The following is a 24,737-nucleotide window of genomic DNA, read 5'->3' on the forward strand; positions in this document are numbered from 1 at the left end:
CTGGAATATAAATGTCTAAAAAATTTTACGCATTTGGTTTCCGTGAGGGGTATGGTGAGTTCATGTGAGATTTTATTTTTTGACACAAGTTAGTGGAATATGAGACTTTGTAAGAAAAAAAAAAAAAAAAATTCCGCTAACTTGGGCCAAAAAATTGTCTGAATGGAGCCTTACAGAGGGGTGATCAATGACAGGGGGGTTGATCAATGACAGGGGGGGGTGATCAATGACAGGGGGAGTGATCAATGACAGGGGGGTGATCAATGACAGGGGTGGTGATCAATGACAGGGGGGTGATCAATGACAGGGGGATGATCAGGGAGTCTATATGGGGTGATAACCACAGTCATTGATCATGCCCCTGTAAGGCTTCATTCAGACGTCCGTATGCGTTTTGCGGATCCGATCCATCTATCAGTGCATCCGTAAAAATCATGCGGACATCTGAATGGAGCTTTACAGGGGGGTAATCAATGACAGGGGGGTGATCAGGGAGTCTATATGGGATGATCACCACAGTCATTGATCATGCCCCTGTAAGGCTTCATTCAGACGTCTGGATGCGTTTTGCGGATCCGATCCATCTATCAGTGCATCCGTAAAAATCATGCGGACATCTGAATGGAGCTTTACAGGGGGGTAATCAATGACAGGGGGGTGATCAGGGAGTCTATATGGGGTGATCACCACAGTCATTGATCATGCCCCTGTAAGGCTTCATTCAGACGTCCGGATGCGTTTTGCGGATCCGATCCATCTATCAGTGGATCCGTAAAAATCATGCGGACGTCTGAATGGAGCTTTACAGGGGGGTAATCAATGACAGGGGGGTGATCAGGGAGTCTATATGGGGTGATCACCACAGTCATTGATCATGCCCCTGTAAGGCTTCATTCAGACGTCCGGATGCGTTTTGCGGATCCGATCCATCTATCAGTGCATCCGTAAAAATCATGCGGACATCTGAATGGAGCTTTACAGGGGGGTGATCAGGGAGTCTATATGGGGTGATCCCCACAGTCATTGATCATGCCCCTGTAAGGCTTCATTCAGACGTCCGGATGCGTTTTGCGGATCCGATCCATCTATCAGTGCATCCGTAAAAATCATGCGGACATCTGAATGGAGCTTTACAGGGGGGTGATCAGGGAGTCTATATGGGGTGATCACCACAGTCATTGATCATGCCCCTGTAAGGCTTCATTCAGACGTCCGGATGCGTTTTGCGGATCCGATCCATCTATCAGTGCATCCGTAAAAATCATGCGGACATCTGAATGGAGCTTTACAGGGGGGTGATCAGGGAGTCTATATGGGGTGATCACCACAGTCATTGATCATGCCCCTGTAAGGCTTCATTCAGACATCCGGATGCGTTTTGCGGATCCGATCCATCTATCAGTGCATCCGTAAAAATCATGCGGACATCTGAATGGAGCTTTACAGGGGGGTGATCAGGGAGTCTATATGGGGTGATCACCACAGTCATTGATCATGCCCCTGTAAGGCTTCATTCAGACGTCCGGATGCGTTTTGCGGATCCGATCCATCTATCAGTGGATCCGTAAAAATCATGCGGACGTCTGAATGGAGCTTTACAGGGGGGTAATCAATGACAGGGGGGTGATCAGAGAGTCTATATGGGGTGATCACCACAGTCATTGATCACGCCCCTGTAAGGCTTCATTCAGACGTCCGGATGCGTTTTGCGGATCGATCCATCTATCAGTGGATCCGTAAAAATCATGCGGACGTCTGAATGGAGCTTTACAGGGGGGTAATCAATGACAGGGGGGTAATCAATGACAGGGGGGTGATCAGGGAGTCTATATGGGGTGATCAGGGGCTAATAAGGGGTTAATAAGTGACGGGGGGGGGGGGGTGTAGTGTAGTGTAGTGGTGCTTGGTGCTACTTTACTGAGCTACCTGTGTCCTCTGGTGGTCGATCCAAACAAAGGGGACCACCAGAGGACCAGGTAGCAGGTATATTAGACGCTGTTATCAAAACAGCGTCTAATATACCTGTTAGGGGTTAAAAAAAACACATCTCCAGCCTGCCAGCGAACGATCGCCGCTGGCAGGCTGGAGATCAACTCTCTTACCTTCCGTTCCTGTGAGCGCGCGCGCCTGTGTGCGCGCGTTCACAGGAAATCTCGGCTCACGCGAGATGACGCCTATTGGCGTTAGTGTGACCTGGGAGCGCCGCAGAAATGACGCCTTTCGGCGTTAGCGTGGCGGCAAGCGGTTAAGGGGTTGAATAATTGTGTCAATGAAGAAATCACAAAAAAACATTTAATACTGTATTACAAAAACAATTGATGTCATTTTAGTTGCATTTGGTTCTTTAAAAAGTCCTTGTAAGATTTCATTCTGAACACAATTACAAATGTACACTAAATTCCCTAAAACCCTTTATAGCATTGGGGGTTGAATAATTTTGAACACAACTGTAGGAGTATTTTATACTGGCACAAATAAGGTCACTATGGGCACCTAAGCTCAACTGGTGGCGCTAAGTGTTTTTTGTAGTGGCACACAGTACGGGTCATTGGAACACATGAGGGCACTCAAGGGACATTGGCTCTACTGGGGGCACTAAGAGGAGGTATTTCTTTTTTTACTGCCACACAACGGGGCATTTTTTTGTACTGGTGCACATTATAAGGGGGGGGGGGTTCTACTGTCACACATTATAAAGAGAATTATTACTATCGGGGCATTATGGTGGGCTTTATTACAACTGGGGGACTATGGGAGCATTGTTACTTGTGGGTCACAATTACTGTTGGGGGCACTGTAGGAGCACTATTACTACTAAATGCACTCTGGCAAAGAAATAATTTGTCACGGCGGGCGTGCACTCAGTATGACAGATAACGAACCAACCAGGCTCTGGGCGAGAGACAGGGAAGGGTCACCTCCTAGCTAATCCCTGACCTCTTTCTCTGCACTGCTCAGCCCATCTACAGATCTTGAAGGTAGATCTGAGATGTCCCCGTGCCTGGGCTGACAAAACCCTGAATTCCCTGAGATGGTGAAGTGGGAAATAGGAGCAGCCTGCTCGCACAGAACCTGGATGGGAAAGATGACACAAAACAACCAACTAGAAACAACACTTATCTTCCTGAGCTGGAGCAGACAGCCAACCTTCCTTCCTAGCTTCCAAGATCACAATAATGAATATAATCCGCTCAGGGCACTGGGCAGAGGAGCTATTTAAACTAATGACTCCACCCAGTGCACCTGATGAGGGGCGGATCCAGCACTACTCCAAAACAGACACTAAACTCGTGCTGCAATCCTGGCCGACCTCCGCACATCGTCAGAGTGGGGCATGACATAATTACTATTGTTGGGACTTTGGGAGCACCATTACTTTGGGTGCACCCTGGCACAGCATCAGCTTAGCACAGTTCTTTTTGCAGTATAGTTTCGGGGAGCACAGCTTCTCAGTATTGGGGGTGCATGATGGGATGTTAATTGGAGGATGATTGAAAAGTAGGAAACTAAGATGTCTGTCAAACTCTGGCTGAAAGAAATTATCACGGTGGTCTGGTCTGAATGGAGAAGATGAATAAAGAGAACATCTACATCAGAGGAGACGTCACTGGATATAAGAGGTATGGGGCGCTGTATTAGGCTACTTTCACATCTGCGTTAGTGATCCTGGCAGGCTGTTCCAGCTGAGAATTCACTGGATCCGGCACTGCTGGATGCAGACAGAATGCCCGCCAGCCCCATTAACTATAATGGTGTACGGCAGAGATCCAGCCACAATCTGGGAAAAATACAGAGAATCAGCGGGACATAAACCGCTGCATGCTGTGCTTTGTGTCCAGTCGATTCCTTGCATTTTCTGCCGGATTAGGTGGCCGGATCGTACTAAGACCCCTAATGTCACCTGGGGACCCCCAAAGAAGCTTGTGTGTTGGCTGAAGCCTTCCTATCTTACTGGTGGCTGGCCCTGCCACTCAATTGTGCTTCCCTTTTTGGCTCCGCCCCTAGACTGCAAGGGGGTGGGGCCTGTTGGGGGTCATGTGATTGGACTGCTCAGTCAAAAATGCCCGGGCCTATTTTTTGTCCCAGTCCGGCCCTGCAGGCAAGTCAGTTAGGAATCAGCAATCTTAAATTCCCAGTATATCCCTGGGATGGAACACAGTCAGTAACCTGATTGGCTTGGCTTTCAGTTACACTGATAGGCCAACCACCTGGAACTTGGCTAGTCAGCATGGCAACCCTCCCAACACAGCTCTGCATAGTGATTTGGCTGGTTACACTCCTGACAGGAACTGCAGCCCCCAATTTGGTCTGCAAGCCTACTAGCTCACAAAAAAAGAAGACTCTCATAAAAAAAGGGAAAAACCATGTTGTGTCCTTATGTCATGGTCTTCAGAGGTTAGAAATTAGGCTTAAAATGAAATGTGAGATGATTTTTTTTACTAAAGTTCCTGAACCTGCAAAAGAACTTCATCATGTATCCTCCTAAACAACCTGATACTGTCACGAACCAGCAGGTGTGAACCCACTGTGCCACATGTCCCACCTCCTCTAAGAGCGTTATCTAGTGTGTACCCTTTGATTCTTCACAGTACCTCTGATGGTGGGGATAGACTTTCCCGAGGGGAACAGCAGGTCGCATAAAATCAGTTTTGAATACCTTGAGGGGTTTAGTTTCTAAAATGGGGCCATTTATGAGTGGTTTCTATTATGTAAGCCCCACAAAGTGACTTCAGACCTGAACTGGTCCTTAAAAATTGGGTTTTGGAAATTTTCATAAAAATTTAAAGATTTGACTCTAAACTTCTAACGTCCCAAAAAAAGAAAATGTTCCAAACATGAAGTAGACATATGGTAAATGTAAAGTAATAACTATTTTTGGGGGTATCACTAGCTCTTCTAAAAGCAGAGAAATAAAAAATGTTCAAAATTGCACATTTTTCCAAGTTTTTGGTAAATTTGGAATTTTTTTTAATGAATAAAAATAAAATACTTTGACTCAAATTTACCACTGTCATGAAGTACAATATGTGACGAGAAAACATTCTTGCGTTTTAAAGTTATCACCACATAAAGTGACACATGTCAGATTTGCAATAAATGGCCTGGTCCTTAAGGTGAAAAATGGCAGGGTCCTGAAGGGGTTAAAGGTATTGGCTAATTATAGACAGTTGCATCATCTGTCTAGAATGAACTGGCCTCAGGGCTATTCTCCTGTTGGCATGAACTGGCTTTTTACAGGCTAAATACTTAAAATGTCCTTGATAAAAAAAACATATGATAAAAAAGTCATTAGTCAGGCTGTAGTAAAATTGAATACTTATTTTATTGCATTATAATATGAAAGTTTCTCTTTAAAGCTTGGTTATTTATGCTACAAACCTGTCTGTTACCAAATTCACTAACTTTAAGGGCTCATGCACACTAACGTTTTTCTTTCTGTGTCCGTTCAGTTTTTTTAGCAGACCGTATGGGGAACCATTCATTTCAATGGGTCAGCAAAAAACAAACAAAAAAAACCACGAAAGTTACTCCGTGTGCATTGCGTTTCCGTATGTCCGTTCCACAAAAGAATAGAACATGTTCTATTATTGTCCCAGTGGCGTAGCTATAGGGGTCGCACTTGCGACCGGGCCCCTAAGTCACGGGGTCCCACGGGGCCCCCCAGGAGAGACAGAGTAAAGCCCTGACTCATGGAGGGCTCTGACGGGGCCCGGCATGAAGTACAGCAATTTTTTCCATCTATGCATTCCAAGAGCTAAAACTTTTTTATTTTTAAGTCGACAGAGTTGTGTAAGAAACAGTCATATAATGTCTCTAAGTTTCATTATCCTGGTAAACTGTGTTAAAATGTAATGTAAAATGCCTGCAGTATTCGTTTGGTCAATAGATGGCAGCATAGGACCAATTTGCATTGGAGTTCACCATAGAGAAAGTGTATTACTGTGATACTAGTTCTTTAAGGCAGCAGCTAAGTGTTGAAGTGACACGCCTCTTATGATGTCACCCTGCCTCAGTGTGAGCAGGAAGAAGGAGGAAGAGAGACTTGAACTACAACTGCCGCCATATTGGCAAGATAGAAAACAAGTTCTGTGTTGTGTAAGATGTGCGTAGAGATACTAAAGGACTTCCCTGTGTGGCCAAGCTGTGTGAACTTCGGTCTAGAGACGGATGGAGTACAAAGAAACAGTGCATTTAGTGAAGCCAAGTTAAAAAGGACTGTGTGCAGCAACTAACCTGTGGAGTCGACATTGGGCTGTGTGGATTGCCCCAAACAGTAAAGAGACTCACAGTGCTGTCGAGGTACCGGACAGTAACTGTAATAATCCTGGATTATATTCAACTGGTTTTCCTGCCTGCTGAGGAGGACTTCTTTGTTGCGGATCCTGCGCTGGTTAAAGGAAAAGGACGACATCGGGCCCCACCGTGCACTTCCACAAACTGTAAGCGGTCCACTTGGACCACTGGGATAAGGGGGGTACGCACCCGCTTGAAAGTTAGGGTCAGTTAGGGACAGTTTCTGGGACTATTATTTCTTAGTGTCCGCACTGCGAATACGGACACAGCCAAGGTGAAAATTGTTGCAGTGTTTAACTTGTATTGTTTATACTGTTTTGAAGATTTTGCTTGTCTTTACCTCTGTAACTTCACTGTTAACCTGCTTTTATTAATTTATAGTAAATGTAATTTTCTTAATTTTGACTTCTGCGTAAGCACTCTTTTCTGGTGGCAGAGTCAAATCACCTGCCTTGCTCTCGGTTTACAGTTGCATGAGTGCTTGTTTTTTGCGGAGCAAGTTGCAGTTTTGGGGAACACATAACTGTCTGATTCACTTTTATTAAAGGGGTTGTCTCATCTCAGACAATGGGGGTATATCGCTAGGATATGCCCCCACTGTCTGATAGGTGCGGGACCTGCACCTATATGGAGAATAGATCCCTGAAAGTGGTGGAGGGTGCACTGCGCATGCGCAGTAGCCCTCCATAAATTTTCTGTGGGGCCGCTGAAAATACGTTGGGCCCATAGAAGTGAATGGGATCGGTGGCTAGTCATGCGCAGTGCGCTCCCATTAACTTCTATGGGGAGAGCGCTTGTGGTGACCGGACCAGAGTCCTCCAGCCACCACTTTGCAGTGCTCCACTCCTGATATATTCCACCGCTGGTACTCGCACCTATAAGACACTGGGGGCATATACTAGCAATATACCCCCATTGTCAGAGATGAGACAACCCCTTTAACCCTTTTTTGGGGGTAATGGGAAAAAACAGCAATACCACCAGTTTTTGTGTTATAAATTTTGAGGCGTACATTTTTCAGCGTAAAAAAGAATATAACTTTATTTTCTGGGTCAATATGATTATAGCAGTAAGAAATATTTTTTTTCATGTTTTACTACTTTTGCATAATAAAAACTTTTTTTTAAAGAAAATGTTTTTGCATCATTGTATCCCAGCTCTTGTGACTTTTTTATTTTTCGTTATACAGAGCTATGCGAAGGCTTAAGTACATAACACTTTTTGGTCTCAAATGCAATTCTGGTATTTTTTTATTTTATAGTGTTCACCGTATGGGATAAATTACATGATAATTAACGTATTTTTCGCCCCATAAGACGCACTTTTCCCCCCAAAAGTGGGGAGGAAATGCCCCTGTGTCTTATGGGGCGAATGCTTCCATTTTACATCACAGTCTGCGATGCTGCAGCATCGCAGGATGCAATGTATGAGCCGGGAGAGAGGAGGGGCTGGAGTCCGTAACTAGGGGCGGGGCTACTCTTACTCTTACTCTTACACCGGGCCCCGCCGCTCACCGCAGTATTTATAAACATTAATCCTTATCCTGTTATTAAGTTTAACTAACACTGCACTCTCCCCTGTTCCCCTGTATCCATACAGCACTTACGAACAAGCTTCCATAGCAGGCAGAGTGGACGGCAGCAGTACCGTCACTCACTGACGTCGAGCGCCTGCTCTTCCCACGTTATGAATGAAGCAGGCGGAGCAGGCGCGTGACGTCAGTGAGTGACATTACTGCTGTCGTCCGCTCTGCCTGCTATGGAAGCTTGTTCGTAAGTGCTGTACTGATACATGGGAACAGGGGAGAGCGCAGCTTTAGTTAAACTCATTAACATGATAAGGATTAATGTTTATAAATACTGCGGTGAGCAGAGGGCCGGTGTATTGGGGGACACTGTTATGAGGGGGATCTTTGGATGACATATAGCAGTGTCATCCACAGATCCCCCCCCCCCCCATAACAATGCCATCCACAGATCCCCCACCCCATAACAATGCCATCCACAGATCCCCCACCCCATAACAATGCCATCCACAGATCCCCCACCCCATAACAATGCCATCCACAGATCCCCCACCCCATAACAATGCCATCCACAGATCCCCCACCCCATAACAATGCCATCCACAGATCCCCCACCCCATAACAATGCCATCCACAGATGCCCCATAACAGTGCCATCCACAGATCCCTCATAACAGTGCCATGTCACGACGGGGAGTGGGGAAAACCCCCCACCGTGCAAAGGCAGAGACTACCATGCCAGATAGGAAGGAATAGGGAGCAGGTCACCACCTAGCACAACCCTGAACTCACCTTAGACTCCTACCGCATGAGCTGCCTCAGAAGGTAAGGGGGCTCATGCTCACCAACCTTTGACCCTACTATCCCTACAAAGCCCTAGGCCTAAGGACAGGGCAGAGACCACCCATTCATCCAACACCACGGATGAATGGTGTCTCAAACGGCCCAGTGGCAAGCAGGATAGAAGGCCATGGGCTAAACTGTCACGACCATGTTCATGGTCGTGACTCCCCCGCATGCAGTTGCCTGCGGTTTGGTCTGTTGTCAAACACATGGTGAGGATTGCTGGTATGTTACCTCACATGTGGTTGCCGCTGGCAACATGTTTGTGTTCGCAGTATAGCAGCCTGAGCTTTTGCTAGACAGCTTGCTGTGAAGGGCATGCGGTAGCACAGGACAACCTCCCCTTGTATGTGTGCACTTTCCTTGTTTTTTGTGCACGAGGTTGTGTAGTGTACGGGGACTGTAATACCCGTCACTACCAAAGTGTCACTTGGTGTGCTGTCGTCCCTCCTTAGTTATGGAGAAGTTGGTATATGTCAGTTTTATAAAATGTCATGTAATGCAATGCTGGGTGTTTCCCTGTTGCTGTGACACTTGCATGTGCAGGCTTGCTAGGGGTGTCATTCCAGTCATTCTAGTCACTAGAGGGAGCTAGAGAGCCCTAGTTTATATAAGGCCCAGTCAGGGAACCAAAAGGCAGTCTAGTGGAGAGCTCAGAAGTTTCTAGAGCCTCAGGAAGCAGAGAGAGACCGAGGCAAAGTGCAGAGAAGCAAGAGGTACTAAAAATAACAGAGGAGGTACTTTCTAAAGCTATAGCCAAGGATATAAAGCCAGAACTAGGTTATTGGGCCTTGGTGAAGAATTGCTATATTCCAGGATCAGACAGAAATAGAGTGCAAGCTCCTGTACTGCAAGTCCTGTGTTCAACACTCTGTAATCACCTTGCTAAATCTGTAATTGCCTGCATCAACCGTATTGCAAAATCGACTGTATGCCAAGGAACTGCGATTCCAATATTGTCTCTGCATGAAAACTACTAAAGTTGGAGTTCTGTTTTAATCCCACGTGTTCCTCAATTTATTCCTGCTATCCGCAAACGGCGTGCCACCGTTTAATTGGCACTGGCGTCACAAACAATTTCTACCATCACCTGCCTATGCAGAGAGTCAGCCGTCTCAGGTTAGTGTCATTGCACTACTACACCCAGAAACTCTATTACACACAACTTGAGTACGCTGCACCTCTCTTTTGGCGTCACGAACAGGATACGCACGCTTTCCAGTGCAAGAAGCGTGAACTTTGTGCCTTATACAGTTGCCCTGTGACCAAAGTGACAAATTGCCTGTTTATTGAAAGTGGACTTTGTGGACTGAAAATCATACCCAAAGTGTACCCAAAACTTCTAAAAAGCGCTGTGCAGTGTTGCGCTACCCAGAGAAAGAAAATCGCCGCATTGGAGTGTGGTTTTGTGGACTTTTTACAATCCTGCTTGCTGTCAGTGAATGGACAGCGTTTTGCTAAAGATGGCCACCAGCTGCCTGGAGTAAAGTTTCCCGCGCCGCTGAGGACCTTCGTGGGCGGATCCCTGCAAAGACACAGAGAGTCCCGCCCCTCTTCATCATCGCACCGCCGCGGCCCTGCTTCTTCTGCGCCATCGGGTGCTCAGGACGTCCGGAACCTCGCGAGACTTGGCCTGCGCAAGCCCGGCGATAACGGTAAGCACTGGTAACCGGAGGGAAGGGGAGTATACCGGCCCCTTTAGTCGCCAGCGGCCACCTCTCAATAGACTACCATGTCAGAGCCAGGAGTGCCTGAGCAGCCGGCCCCGGGAGAGCTTGCGGCTCCTAATCATCCTACAGCCCCCAGCATGATGCCCTTTACCATGCCTTACTACTTTGGGGCCCCATGGTTCCCTCGCTACAGGGGAGAGACCCATACCCTAAGGGACTTTAAAGAAAAGTTGCTGGCACTATTCCGATTGTACCCTATAAATGCCGACCAGCAAATGGAAATCCTGCTGGCACAACTGGAGGGAGCTGCCCGTAGAGAAGTGTTATCCTGGCCTGCTACTGAGCGGAGTACTCTAGAGCAGATATTCACCCGCCTCAGGGCCACTTTTGAAACTAGGACTGCCTCAGAGATAAAGATGCACTTCTTTGGCAAGAAACAGAAGTCCGGTGAGTCCCTCCGTGACTATGCCCTATCACTTCAGGAGGCTTTAGGGGCTGTAATTCAGATAGATCCCAAAGAGGCTGATAACCAGGACCAGACCCTGAGGGAACAATTTATCCACGGGGTGTCTAGTGAACAAATAAGGACCCAATTAAAGATGCTGTCCGCCCAGCGCCCTAACAGTACCTTTCTGGACTTTAAAGAACTGGCTATAAAAATTCTGGGGTCCGCAGTATCTCCTGAGTTGAGCACCCCACCTGAGTCACCAGCCTGCAGGCCAAAACCGCTTATCACTAACCGAGCTGAGGCCGGCCAAGCTGTTCAAGTGTCAACTACCGATACTATTGCCATGCTGACAGAGCAAGTAAATCACCTCACTAAAAGTCTAGAGAAAGTGTGCAGAAAAATAGAGGAATGGGAAAAACCCATAATGACAGAAGAAGAATTCCTGTCACCTCCTAGGCCGTTCCCACCTCCATACCAAGAGACTCACCCCAGGGATCCTGGGAGGCGTAATAGAGATCGCAAGCGGCCCGTGTGTACATACTGCAAAAAGCTGGGACACACAGAATCCACGTGCTGGCAGTTAAACGGGCAACCCCTGAGGCTGAGGACCACCCCTCGGGAGGTAGAACACTAGGTCCAGAGGATCCAAATTGGATGCCACGGTATGTAGGATCCCATCCTAAAATCAATATAGAGATCAACGGGGTCCCCTTTGAAGCCCTATTAGATACTGGGTCTCAAGTCACTACTATTCAGCTGCCTGCATTTGAAAAGTTCTGGGACACCAACCAGTTGACCCAACCGCCTGAATCCTGGGTGGAAATTATCGCCAGCAATGGCAAACCAGTAAAGATTCATGGATACTGGGAACCCACCCTGCAGGTGGGTGAAGTAACCCTGCCTCAACAGGGAGTGATCGTAGTACAGGCCGGTGACAGAGGAGGACATCCTGTCATTTTAGGCACCAATGTCTTCAAAAACTGTTATTCAGAAATACTTGCTGTATTACATCAGACATTGCCCACTGCTTCCTCTGCATCCAGGAGGGTGATTCAAAAGACTATTACTGTGTTAAGTGCCCAGCAGAGGTTTGCTAATGGGAAAGGAGAAATTTGTACTGCCAGGATTAGTGATATTAAGCCTGTGACTTTGCCTCCTAATTCTCAAACTCTTTTATGGTGTCGTGCTGTCCTGGGAGTCCAAGGCCGAGATTATCCAGCCCTGGTGGAACCAATCCAGATGGAGGATTACCCTTATGTGAGAGCTGCCAAGTGCCTGGTGAACGTCTCCCAAGGTAAAGTACCTGTCCGTCTGATTAACCTGAGTGATCATCCTGTTGCGCTTACTAAGCATTGCCGTGTTGCCCAGCTGTCCCAGGTGTCCTTCCAAGACATCATTCGTCTTCCAGTGACAGAAAAGCCGCCAGCTGCAGTCAGCGGATGTTCGCCGGTGACCCAGCCACAAGTGCCCTGGTGGGAAGAGCTCCATGTAGGGGACGAGACTACCCCCCAACATCAACAAGAAGGGATCCTACAGCTTGTCAAAGAGTACCACCAGGCCTTCAGTAAGCATGCTACTGACTATGGAGAGGTGAGTGCCATACAACACACCATACCTACTGGCTCTCATCCTCCTATCAAGGAGAGATACAGACCCTTACCACCTACTTCATATCAGACTGTAAAGGAAATGATCCAAGAGATGAAAGACTCTAATGTGATCCGGGACAGCCGTAGTCCGTGGGCTGCACCCCTGGTTCTTGTAAAGAAGAAGGACGGTAGTATCAGTTTCTGTGTGGATTATAGGAAAATTAATCAAATAACCCACAAAGATGCATACCCACTGCCCCGCATTGAGGAGTCACTAACTGCTCTGGGCTCTTCTGCCTATTTCTCCACATTGGACTTGACCAGCGGCTACTGGCAAGTACCCATGGCCCCTGCAGATAGGGAAAAGACTGCTTTCACTACTCCCATGGGCCTGTTCGAATTCAATTGTATGCCGTTCGGGCTATGTAATGCCCCAGGAACTTTCCAGAGACTAATGGAACGGTGTTTGGGTCACAAAAACTTCGAAACAGTGCTGCTGTATCTAGATGACGTCATTGTGTACTCAAAAACATATGAAGACCATCTGAAACATTTGGCAGAAGTATTTGAAATCCTTATCAAATATGGCTTGAAGGTAAAGCCATCCAAGTGTCACCTGCTCAAACCTGCAGTAAAATACCTGGGGCATGTAGTAAGCGGAGAGGGAGTGCAACCTGACCCTGATAAATTAGCAGCTGTTCGTAATTGGCCGGTTCCTACTACCGTCAAAGAGGTGAGGAGTTTTCTTGGTTTTGCCGGCTACTATAGACGTTTTATCCCCCATTTTGCTCAAATAGCTGATCCTATCCAGGAACTCTTGAGGGGGCAACCCAAAAAGAGTCCTAGAACTCCTGTGCTCATTGAGTGGAATGAGAAAAGAGAGATAGCGTTCCAATTGCTAAAAAAGAAACTGACCGAGCCTCCAGTGTTAGGTTATCCAGATTATAGCAAGCCCTTCCATCTCTATACTGATGCTAGCAAGCGAGGCCTGGGAGCTGTGTTAGCCCAGATCCAAGAGGGAAAAGAGAGAGTGATAGCATATGCAAGCCGCTCCCTGAAAGGAGCTGAGAAAAATGACCAGAATTATAGTTCCTTCAAACTAGAGTTCCTGGCATTAGTGTGGGCGGTGACAGAAAAATTCAAGGATTATCTAGCCGCCACCCCGTTCATTGCATTCACTGACAATAACCCTCTGGCGCATCTAAATACAGCTAAATTGGGGGCCTTGGAGCAGAGATGGGCCTCTCGCCTTGCCAACTATAATTTCTCTGTAAAGTATCAAGCTGGACGTACTAATGATAATGCTGATGCTTTATCCAGGCTTCCCACAGAGACAGCTCCTGATGATGTGCGAGATGCTTGGGAAGATGTAGAGATGCCGGCTTTCTATAACAAATTTGCTCAACAGGATCAGGCTCGAGCTACCAATAACAGAGCTGCAGTTCCTTCACCCTCCAGTAGGCCTGATCCTAAAGAAGAAAGGTGGGTGAAATTACAGTCTGAAAGTAGAGTGCTGGGTGAGTTGTTGGACTTCATTACTAGTGGCAGAGCCCCTGAGAGGATTCGGCGTAAGAGTGCAGATCCTGAGCTCATCAAACTGTGGAGACAGCGCCATCAACTCTTCATACAAAAGGGCCTATTGCTACGGAGAAGCCTAGACCCAGTGTCCAACGAGAGAGTGCACCAGATTCTCATACCCCGACGAGATGCAGGTATGGTGTTGGAGATGTACCACAATCAATCCGGTCACTTTGGGGTCCAAAAGACTGAGGCTACTATCCGCCAGCGGTTTTACTGGGTGGGCATGAGAGAAGACATGGAGAAGTGGTGTCGAGAGTGTGTAGCCTGTGCCTTGAAACGAAGTGAGCACCATGATCAGAGGGCACCACTGAGACCCATTGTAAGTACCCGTCCTCTTGAACTTGTCGCCATCGACCATGTAAAACTGGAGCCTAGTCGCTCAGGGTATGCTTATGCCATGACTATTATTGATCATTTCACAAAGTTTGTTGTAGCGGTGCCTGTGAGAGACCAGACAGCCAAGACTACAGCCGAAATGTTCTGGAAGCACTTCCTCCTGCCCTATGGATGTCCAGAAAAGATCCTCACCGATCAAGGACCTGCTTTTGAGTCCCATCTGTTCCATGAACTGTGCCGCTTACACAACTGTAAGAAGATCCGGACAACGGCCTACCATCCTCAAGGTAACGGATTATGTGAAAAAATGAATCAGACCTTGATAGAGATGCTGAGGGCCGTGCCTCCTGAGAACAGAGGAGATTGGCCCAGTCTGTTGCCACAGCTCATGTTCACATACAATCATACCATACATTGTTCCACCGGGTATACCCCTTTTTACTTGATGTTTGGGCGCCAAGGGACATTGCCTGCTGATCATTCATTGGACATACATGTACCTGATTGCATTAACCCATTACCTAACACCGACTGGGTTGCTGAGCACCAAAGGCGATTGGATGCAGCCAAAGCCATTGTTCAGGAACGTATGGACTTTGCTAGAGACCGACAGCAGAGAGACTATGATCAGACAGCCCATGCAGAACCCTTGACCATAGGGGCCGTGGTATGGTTAAAGAATAACCGTCGTACCAGCAAATTGGACAGTAAGTGGGAGCGAAGTCCTTATGTTGTCACTGCAATCCCAAATGTTGGAACTTATGAGATCACCCGGGAAGGCAAGGGATCCCAAATTGTACACCGAAACCGGTTAAAGCTCTGCCTGACACCAGAACCTAGCGACGAGAGTTCTGGATCTGAATATCCTGTGTCAGAGTCAGCACTACAGCCCGAGGATCCTATGCAGGCTGTTAGTAATCTGAGGTATGACGCTGACCCCATGCATTGGCTTCTGACACCTTGGTTGAACTTGCTGGTGCCTGCTCCGGCACCTACTGTAGCTTCACCTCCGGAGGAGCTGGTTCAAGATGCCCCGGATCCAGTTCCCCCTGTAGTGGATATTGTTGTTCCTGTTGTTCCTGACCAAGGTCTCACTGATGGAGACCCTCCTGTTGTTCCTCTCCCTTCTACCTCGTTGCTAAGGGAAGAGGAGACCCCTGTTTTGAGAAGGTCTACCCGGATGACCAGGGGACGCCCGCCAGTCCGTTTAGGAGACTTTGATTATTCTGGTGGTGTCTCCTCCCAAACAGTTGCCACGGGCAATACCTTACTTGACATTTGTGCGCAAGAATGGACTCCTCCACGTGAGCCCTTGCCTGTGATACACCCACGGGAAACTCCTGGGTAGTTCCGTTATTTTGCTGTTCTATTATGGACTTATTCATTGTCATGGACTATCCTGGTTATAATGTTACGCTGTGCCAGGTCAGCGCCCCCGTTCCATTCACTATCCTGAGAGAAGAGAACGACGCCCCTTGTCACTACCCTTCACCTTTGCCAATTGGACCTGATGTAAATGTAAATGCAGATGAATTACATGTATGTATGCCTGCATGTCTCTATTTTCTATTTCAGGTAGAGATTCCAGTTGGGCGACCCATGATGGAGTACGAGGTCGTACTCAGCTTAAAGCAGTGGGGTATGTAGTGTACGGGGACTGTAATACCCGTCACTACCAAAGTGTCACTTGGTGTGCTGTCGTCCCTCCTTAATTATGGAGAAGTTGGTATATGTCAGTTTTATAAAATGTCATGTAATGCAATGCTGTGTGTTTCCCTGTTGCTGTGACACTTGCATGTGCAGGCTTGCTAGGGGTGTCATTCCAGCTTCTAGTCACTAGAGGGAGCTAGAGAGCCCTAGTTTATATAAGGCCCAGTCAGGGAAGCAAAAGGCAGTCTAGTGGAGAGCTCAGAAGTTTCTAGAGCCTCAGGAAGCAGAGAGAGACCGAGGCAAAGTGCAGAGAAGCAAGAGGTACTAAAAATAACAGAGGAGGTACTTTCTAAAGCTATAGCCAAGGATATAAAGCCAGAACTAGGTTATTGGGCCTTGGTGAAGAATTGCTATATTCCAGGATCAGACAGAAATAGAGTGCAAGCTCCTGTACTGCAAGTCCTGTGTTCAACACTCTGTAATCACCTTGCTAAATCTGTAATTGCCTGCATCAACCGTATTGCAAAATCGACTGTTTGCCAAGGAACTGCGATTCCAATATTGTCTCTGCATGAAAACTACTAAAGTTGGAGTTCTGTTTTAATCCCACGTGTTCCTCAATTTATTCCTGCTATCCGCAAACGGCGTGCCACCGTTTAATTGGCACTGGCGTCACGAACAATTTCTACCATCACCTGCCTATGCAGAGAGTCAGCCGTCTCAGGTTAGTGTCATTGCACTACTACACCCAGAAACTCTATTACACACAACTTGAGTACGCTGCAGTTGTTGTATGTCTGTATTGCGAGTCTTTCCTTCACTTGCAGTTGTCCGTGGCAACGTTTGGTTTTGTGTACATGTGGTGGCAGCGTCTCGGCCTTCTGGCTGTTCCCCAGGACATGGTTGCCACGCATGTCGTTGCCGGTGGTAACAGCTGCAGTGTGATTATTGTGTGTGTATTCCCCTTTAAGAGGTATCACTCCCTGGTTGGTTAATTCCCTCTCCAGTGTGTGTCTGTGTGGGTGTGGCCACTTTGGGCTATATAGCCTCTGTGGAGACCTGAAGCTGAGGGGTACTTCAGCCTTGTAGTAAGCTGGAGGCATCCTCCTGGTCTCTAATACCATCTGCCAGTGAGGGCCACCCTTGTGGTCATAAATTTATGTCACAATGTTATTTTATGTTTGTGTGGTGTTTAATATTATTACAGCTATGGATCTGGGTTCCTGTGTGTTTAGGTGTGTGTGCTGTGTCCATTTATGTTTGGTCTGGACATCAGCTTGTGTGCACGGGATCCAGTCAGTGTGTCTGTGGCAGGTAGGTGTGGAAGTAGTTTCACTCACCTGCCATATCTATATGCTGTATCTCTTCTCCATTCCTTGCAGCTCGGCCTGTGAGACTCCTGTTCCTCCGTATTTAGGAGGAACAGGTCGTCTTACCCTGCTCCTAGTTCAGGGCCACCCTGAGGGCTAATAGGGACCCCAAGGTTCCGGATTATGAGCCCTCCTACCATCAGGGTCGGCTCATACAGCTAGGAGTCAGGGTCAGATTAGGGACGCGATAGGAGGTGACCTGCTCCCTAATTCTGTTGTCCTGGTCGAGCAGCGACCAAACATCTTCTGGCATCGCACGGCTGAGGGTTTTCCCCATCCTCAGCCGTGACATAAACAGTACGGCAGGTAAATTACACAGTAACATAACTATGCAATCCTCACTTACCTGCCGTAGCCATGATGGAAGGTGACTCCAAGCTGGAAAAGCCCACAGGCGAGTCTTCGCTTAAACCCCTCCGGGAAAGCCCGCCCCTTTTTGAGCCTCATACAACAATCAAACCTCCAAGCAAAACCCGCACCATAACTACATACACCAGGTGGGGGGAGGAATGACAGAAACGCACTGGAGGGGACAACAGAAAAAGCAAGAAATACAAAATAACAAATAAGGATAGCTCACACAGACAGTATCATTCAGCCCAGGAGCAGAGCTCCACACCAAGCTGACAAACAAACCAAACTGACACTCAGGCTCCACCACACCAACATATAGGAGGCCTGAGGTCACACCCACCCCACCTACCAAGCACACCTTAACCCCGTGCACACCAAAGCAGGGAAAGGAAACATCCTAAAAGGGAAAGCGCACACACATGCATAAAAACAAGTTGCCATCGGCAACCAGCATGCGCGGCAAAAATGTTGCGGCATTCACCGAGGCCGTGACAGCCATCCACAGATCCCCCATAACAGTGCCATCCACAGATCCCCCATAACAGTGCCATCCACAGGTCCCCCATAACAGTCCCATCCACAGATCCCCCACATAATAGTGCGTCATCCACAGATACCCCATAATAGTGTCATGCACAGACCACCATTAATTCAAAACCTACCAAAAGCACACCTTTTGGTTAAAATTTTTTTTTTTCTTATTTTCCTCCTCAAAAACCTAGGTGCGTCTTATAGGCCGGTGCGTCTTATAGGGCGAAAAATACGGTATATACTGCAGGTTGTTTCACATACGGCAATACCAAATATGTGGTGGGGATTTTATTTTTGCAATTTTTTCCATTGAAAAGCTTTCTTTTAATGAAAAACTGTGTATTTTTTAACTTGGATTTTTTTTTTTATTTAATAAAAGTTTATTTAACTTTTTAACCATTTACTAGTTCCTCAAGGGGACTTTAACAAGTGGTCTTTTGTTTACTTCTGTAATACTTATGCAGTACAGAGTACATTATACTGTCACTGCCATGCTGACAGTTACCAGCAGGCTTCATTAGGCCCAGTGGCATACCGCCAATAGAGGCAGGGTACGCCACTGCTATGGGGCCCGCGGCAGTAGTAAGCAGTACTAGTACAATTATCAAACACACACTGGGCGGCGCAGGGACCGCGGCACTTGCCTTTGATTGGCGGGTCCCTCCCCCTCCCCCTCCCTTATTAACCTGCTCATCATGCTGCCTCACTTGATTCTCCCGTCCGGCCAGCCTGCAGGTGTGTTCTAATTTTCACACTGGCCAATCAGCGCAAGTCAGCAGCACAAAGAGGCAGCTGCTGATTGGCCAGTGTTTGAGGGTAGCAGGGACGGGCGCCGGACATACACTGTCTGTACACATTCATTCTCTCTCTGACCTGAGTGAGGAGTGAAGTAGGCAGCTGCCTGGCTGCACCCTGCATCGATCCCAGCCCCAGACTGAAGGACTGCCTGTCCAGTGGTTTGTTATATTGGGAAGGGTCCCCAGCCAGGAATGGGATGGATAGATAGGTTAATGCAGGCTGCAGCTTTGCCAGGCAGCAGCAAGATAACTCATAGGGAGGGGGGGCCCATAGAGAACAGTCTGCTTTCCTCCTACTCTGTCCTGTATGAGCCCCCCTAATGCCCCCATTACCCCAAAATGTCCAGAGGGGGAGGAGTAGGAGGAAAGCACACTGTCCTCTATGAGCCCCCCCCCGAGTCCTCTATGAGCCCCCAACCCCTAATGACCCCCCCAAAATGCCAGGGGGAGAGGAGTAGAAGGAAAGCACACTGTCCTGAGCATTTTGGGGGGCATTAAGGGTTTGGGGGGCTCATAGTGGACAGTGTGCTCTCCTACTCCTCCCCCCCGGGCATTTTGGGGGGCATTAGGGATTCTTTAATGGGGGTGTGGCATGGGAGGAGCCAGGACAGGAGGTGGGATGGGCCAGGGGTGGGTAGTGGGCGGGGTTAGGGGGCCCAATTCAGATGCTTGCTATGGGGCCCAGTGATTTCTATGTACGCCCCTGATTAGGCCCCAGGCTGCCATGTAAATACATCGACACCCCACAATCTCATTTATCGGTTTTAGATACCGCAATCACTATTGACCACGCCATCTAAGGAGTTAAAAAGTCTGGGTCAGGGCTTCTGCTGATCTAGGCCGTTAGAGCAGAAGTCCCCACTCTCTGCTGCACGGGAGACAGTCTAGCCTAAGGCTTCTTTGTGGCCACCGAAAAAAGGCGTATTGGTGCACACTAAGGAGTTCATTCTTCAGTGTGTCAGTTTATGCTGTGGATGTCCACAGCAGATTTCACTCCTTTTAATGCATAGGGTGAAATCCACAGAAAAATACACAAATAAATTCCATCCCATGTTACTATACTCTTCTCCACTTCCTGGTTTAGAGCAAAGTCAAATCCATAGGCTATGCACAGGCTATGGACCCCGCTGACACTTCCCTTACATCTGTTGCCATCATCAGAGGCTGATTGGCAATGTACATTTAATTTTCCTGGTGGGCAGACTACCTTTCACATACAGTGGGTGGATGTTCTCAGTAAGAACATTGTATCCACTCCTGCTCTGCTTGCGTTGTTCTGTTCCGGCATAGAGTTCCGTCGTCGGGGCTCTATGCCGGAAGAATCCTGATCAGGATTATCCCCATGCATTCTGAATGGAGAGAAATCCGTTCAGGATGCATCAGGATGTCTTCAGTTCGGAAAGTTTTTGGGCCGGAGAAAATACCGCAGCATGCTGCGCTTTTTGCTCCGGTCAAAAATCCTGAACACTTGCCGCAAGGCCGGATCCAGGATTAATGCCCATTGAAAGGCATTAATCCGGATCCGGCCTTAAGCTAAACATCGTTTCGGCGCATTACCGGATCCGACGTTTAGCTTTTTCTGAATGGTTACCATGGCTGCCAGGACGCTAAAGTCCTGTTTGCCATGGTAAAGTGTAGTGGGGAGCAGGGGAGCAGTATACTTACCGTCCGTGCGGCTCCCGGGGCGCTTCAGAGTGACGTCAGGGCGCCCCACGCGCATGGATGACGTGATCGCATGGATCACGTCATTCATGCGCATGGGGCGCTCTGACGTCATTCAGGAGCGCCCCGGGAGCCGCACGGACGGTAAGTATACTGCTCCCCCGCTCCCCACTACTACTATGGCAACCAAGACTTTAATAGCGTCCTGGCTGCCATAGTAACACTGAACGCATTTTGAAGACGGATCCGTCTTCAAATGCTTTCAGTTCACTTGCGGTGTTACGGATCCGGCGGGCACCTCCAGCAAATGGAGTACACGACGGATCCGGACAACGCAAGTGTGAAAGAGGCCTTAGTAGTCCCCTGCCTGACCCCATATATGGCTATTTCCATATATAGAGTCATCCTTGGGGGTATCCCCAAACACTGTTAGCATTCTAACAATGTATGAGAATACCCCAGTATATTTAAAGATGTTCCAGTCTCTACTTTTAAACTGTTACCAGAGGGGTTCGAACTTACAAGCCCCTGAAAGAAAGGCATAAGCCTTACCAATTGTGTTACAAAGCACACTGTTGTCTATGGGAAGAATTTCTCTAGCTAAAAGTATAAATTTGTATGAATGTACAATGCCCTGGTATCTACAGATATATCTCTAATTTATTTAATCATCACAAAAATGTAATGGAGCAAAATATGTTGCAATAAACACATTTTAGCTATCTCTTTAAAAAAAACACACACACACACACATATATATATTGTGAGAGAGTGACTGGAAAAGTAGTATAGAATCGCTATATTTCCCCTAGGTTTCTTTCATATACCATGTACTATGCTACAGGAGGTGGATATCTCAACTAGGAAACCTGGGTGAGATATCAGAAATCCAGGGAAAGATGGTCTGCTTTAGCAAAGCATAGTTTGCTGAGGACTTTGGTAAATTGTGTTGTCGGGCCTGGATTTTAATGGAATGAGGATGCAGGTTGGTAGCGGGGCTCCTCATTCCCTTCCTGTCCAGAACAGGTTTCATATACAGCTCTCAGCCAGGTGATGGAGCTCAGCTAATTTCTGGGCTATAAAGGTTTGCACTATGAGCATGTCTGGGTGGGGACTGGTTGAACTGACTGGCTTTCACCATTGCTGCTGAAGTCTGTGCAAACAACAAAAAGGACACTGTGAGTTTATTTTGAATTGTGTCGTGTGGCTGGTAGTAGGCCGCCCGTATAGAAAGGGTGACTTTATGTTTAGTTAGTGCTCAGCCGAGCAGGAATTTATTTTGTATCTTTGCCTGAATGTAAAGGCCTTATATTTTGTTTGTGGATGAGAATAAAGAAAACAGGCAAACCCCTGTGTGAACTGTGCCCTGGTGTCACTGTCTCTGACTGCTGTGCCTACTACTATTGAGCTGACCCCCACAATATATATATAATATATATATATATATATATATATATATATATATATATATATATATATATATAAAAGAAAAAAGATGGCAGCACCGTCACAGATAACAAAGGGATGAAGGGTGCAAAAAGCCCAATATGGATACAAGCCAATCCAATGATGCAGACGATGAAAAAGGGCAGCACTCCAATAGATTAAAAATCAAAAAACTTTATTTACCCATAAGGCTGTAGCGACGTTTCGGCTCTAACACAGGAGCTTTCCTCAAGGCTTGAGGAAGGCTCCTGTGTTAGAGCCGAAACGTCGCTACAGCCTTATGGGTAAATAAAGTTTTTTGATTTTTAATCTATTGGAGTGCTGCCCTTTTTCATCGTCTATATATATATATATATATATATATATATATATATATATATATATAGTGGGGTTTCGCTCTGGTAGATAGGGTAAGCGGATGCAGTACAGAGGCAAAAGAGAAGTTCTTAACGCAAAACTGTTTATTCACACTTGAGGCAAATGCACAAAACAATGCGTTACTTTGCAGTCTTGGTGTTTACTTCACACACAATGGAAAGTACATCTTGGTGTTACTTCACACAAATTAGAAAGTTCATATAAGACAAGTCCCCTTATGGTCAGTTCTGCCTCCAGCAGTCCACGGCAGGCTTTAGGGGGCCTGTTTCCTCGGCCCATGGGTCTCTTCCCTCCAACCTGGCACCAAGCCTCAGATCCCAACACAGAGATCCTGCTGCTTAGCCCAGCTGCCTATTTTAGGTCAGCCAGGTGCTGCCAAAAACCTGGATCGGCAAATAGGAGGAAAATACCTGTTTTCCCAGACCATTTTCCTCACTGTGTCACATCCCCCCTTCCCCCTTTGTTAAACCCTAAGGAGGTGAACACTCGCCAGACAATGTACTCTGGACAGGGCATCCACGTTTTCCTGCTACCGGCCTCCCCTGTGTTCCACTGTAAATTTAAAGTTCTGTAGGCAAAGAAACCATCTGGTGACCCGAGAATTTCTGTCTTTGGCCTGGCTCATCCACTTGAGAGGGTAGTGGTCGGTTACCAGGTGGAATTTTCTCCCCAACAAATAATAACGGAGAGACTCGAGTGCCCACTTGATAGCCAGGCACTCTCTCTCCACTATACTGTACCTGGTCTCGGCTGGGGTGAGCTTACAGCTGAGAAAGACAACAGGATGCTCCTCCCCGTTGACTTCCTGAGACAGTACAGCACCGAGGCCTACTTCGGAGGCATCAGTCTGTACTATAAATTCCTTTTTAAAGTCGGGCGTCACCAAAACCGGCAAAGTGGGGGACAAACCTCATGTAAAAGCCCACCATTCCCAAGAACGACTTTACTTGCTTAGTAGTGACAGATCGGGGCCAACTTCGTATCACCTCTATTTTGTTCACTTGGAGTTTGATGACTCCACGCCCAATGACATACCCAAAGTATTTAGTCTCCTATCGCACATTTTTTTGGGTTAGCAGTTAGTCCAGCCTTCCAAAGGGAGTCCACTATGGCCTGCACTTTGGGTAGGTGACTTTCCCAGTCGGTACTGTGGATGACAATATCGTCCAGGTAAGCCGAAGCGTACCAACTATGTGGACAAAGCACAGTGTCCATAAGTCGTTGAAAAGTGGCAGGGGCGCAATGCAGACCAAAGGGTAACACCTTATATTGGTACAGCCCCTCTGGTTTGGTGAGGTCCAAAAGAGAAAAATACCAGGCTTGTCCTAACCTCTCGACAAGCTCATCCACCCGGTGTATGGGATACGCATCGAATTTGGAAATCTCATTTAGTTTATGAAAATCGTTACAGAACCGTAATGTCCCGTCCAGTTTGGGTATTAAAACTATAGGACTGGCCCACTCACTTTTAGACTCCTCAATAACGTCTAGTTGCAGCATTAGCTGCACTTCCTCCGAGATGGCTTGTCGTCGAGCCTCGGGTACCCGGTATGGTTTTAACTGGACTTTTGCCTGAGGCTCAGTGACAATGTCATGCTGAATTGTGGAAGTGCGTCCGGGGAGGTCTGAGAACACATCCATGTTCCTGCTGATGAACTCCCTAGCCTCCTGAGTCTGTTTAGAGGAGAGGCTGTCAGCAATGTTCACTGTGGCAACCGCTTCCCTTGTATCAGACCGAGGGACCGGAACCTCTTCCCCTAGAAAACTTGTCGTCAGTACCAGTCTCCCTATCTTTTCAAGGTTTGAGTAAATTCACATGGTACACCTGCTCCGGCTTTCGCCGCCCTAGCTATTGTACCTTGTAGTTTACCTCTCCAACTTTTTAGATTACTTCGTAGGGTCCCTGCCACCTAGCCAGGAACTTACTGTCCACGGTGGGTACCAGAACCAAAACCCGATCTCACGGGTTAAAGATCCAGACCCGAGCCTGCCGATTATAGACCCAACTTTGAGCTCGCTGAGCTGCCTCCATATGCTCTCTTACAAGAGGCAACACTGTTTCCATACGTTCCTGCATCTGGGTGACGTATTCAATAATACTTTTATATGGGGTGGGTTGTTGCTCCCATGCCTCTCTGGCTATGTCCAACAGACCACGAGGATGTCTGCCATATAGCAGTTCGAAGGGCGAGAACCCAGTAAAGGCCTGGGGCACCTCTCGCACTGCGAACATAAGATAGGGCAGAAGGAGGTCCCAGTCCTT

This window comes from Bufo bufo, chromosome 4 (genome assembly GCF_905171765.1).
Source record: "Bufo bufo chromosome 4, aBufBuf1.1, whole genome shotgun sequence".
In the NCBI taxonomy this organism is placed as follows: domain Eukaryota; kingdom Metazoa; phylum Chordata; class Amphibia; order Anura; family Bufonidae; genus Bufo; species Bufo bufo.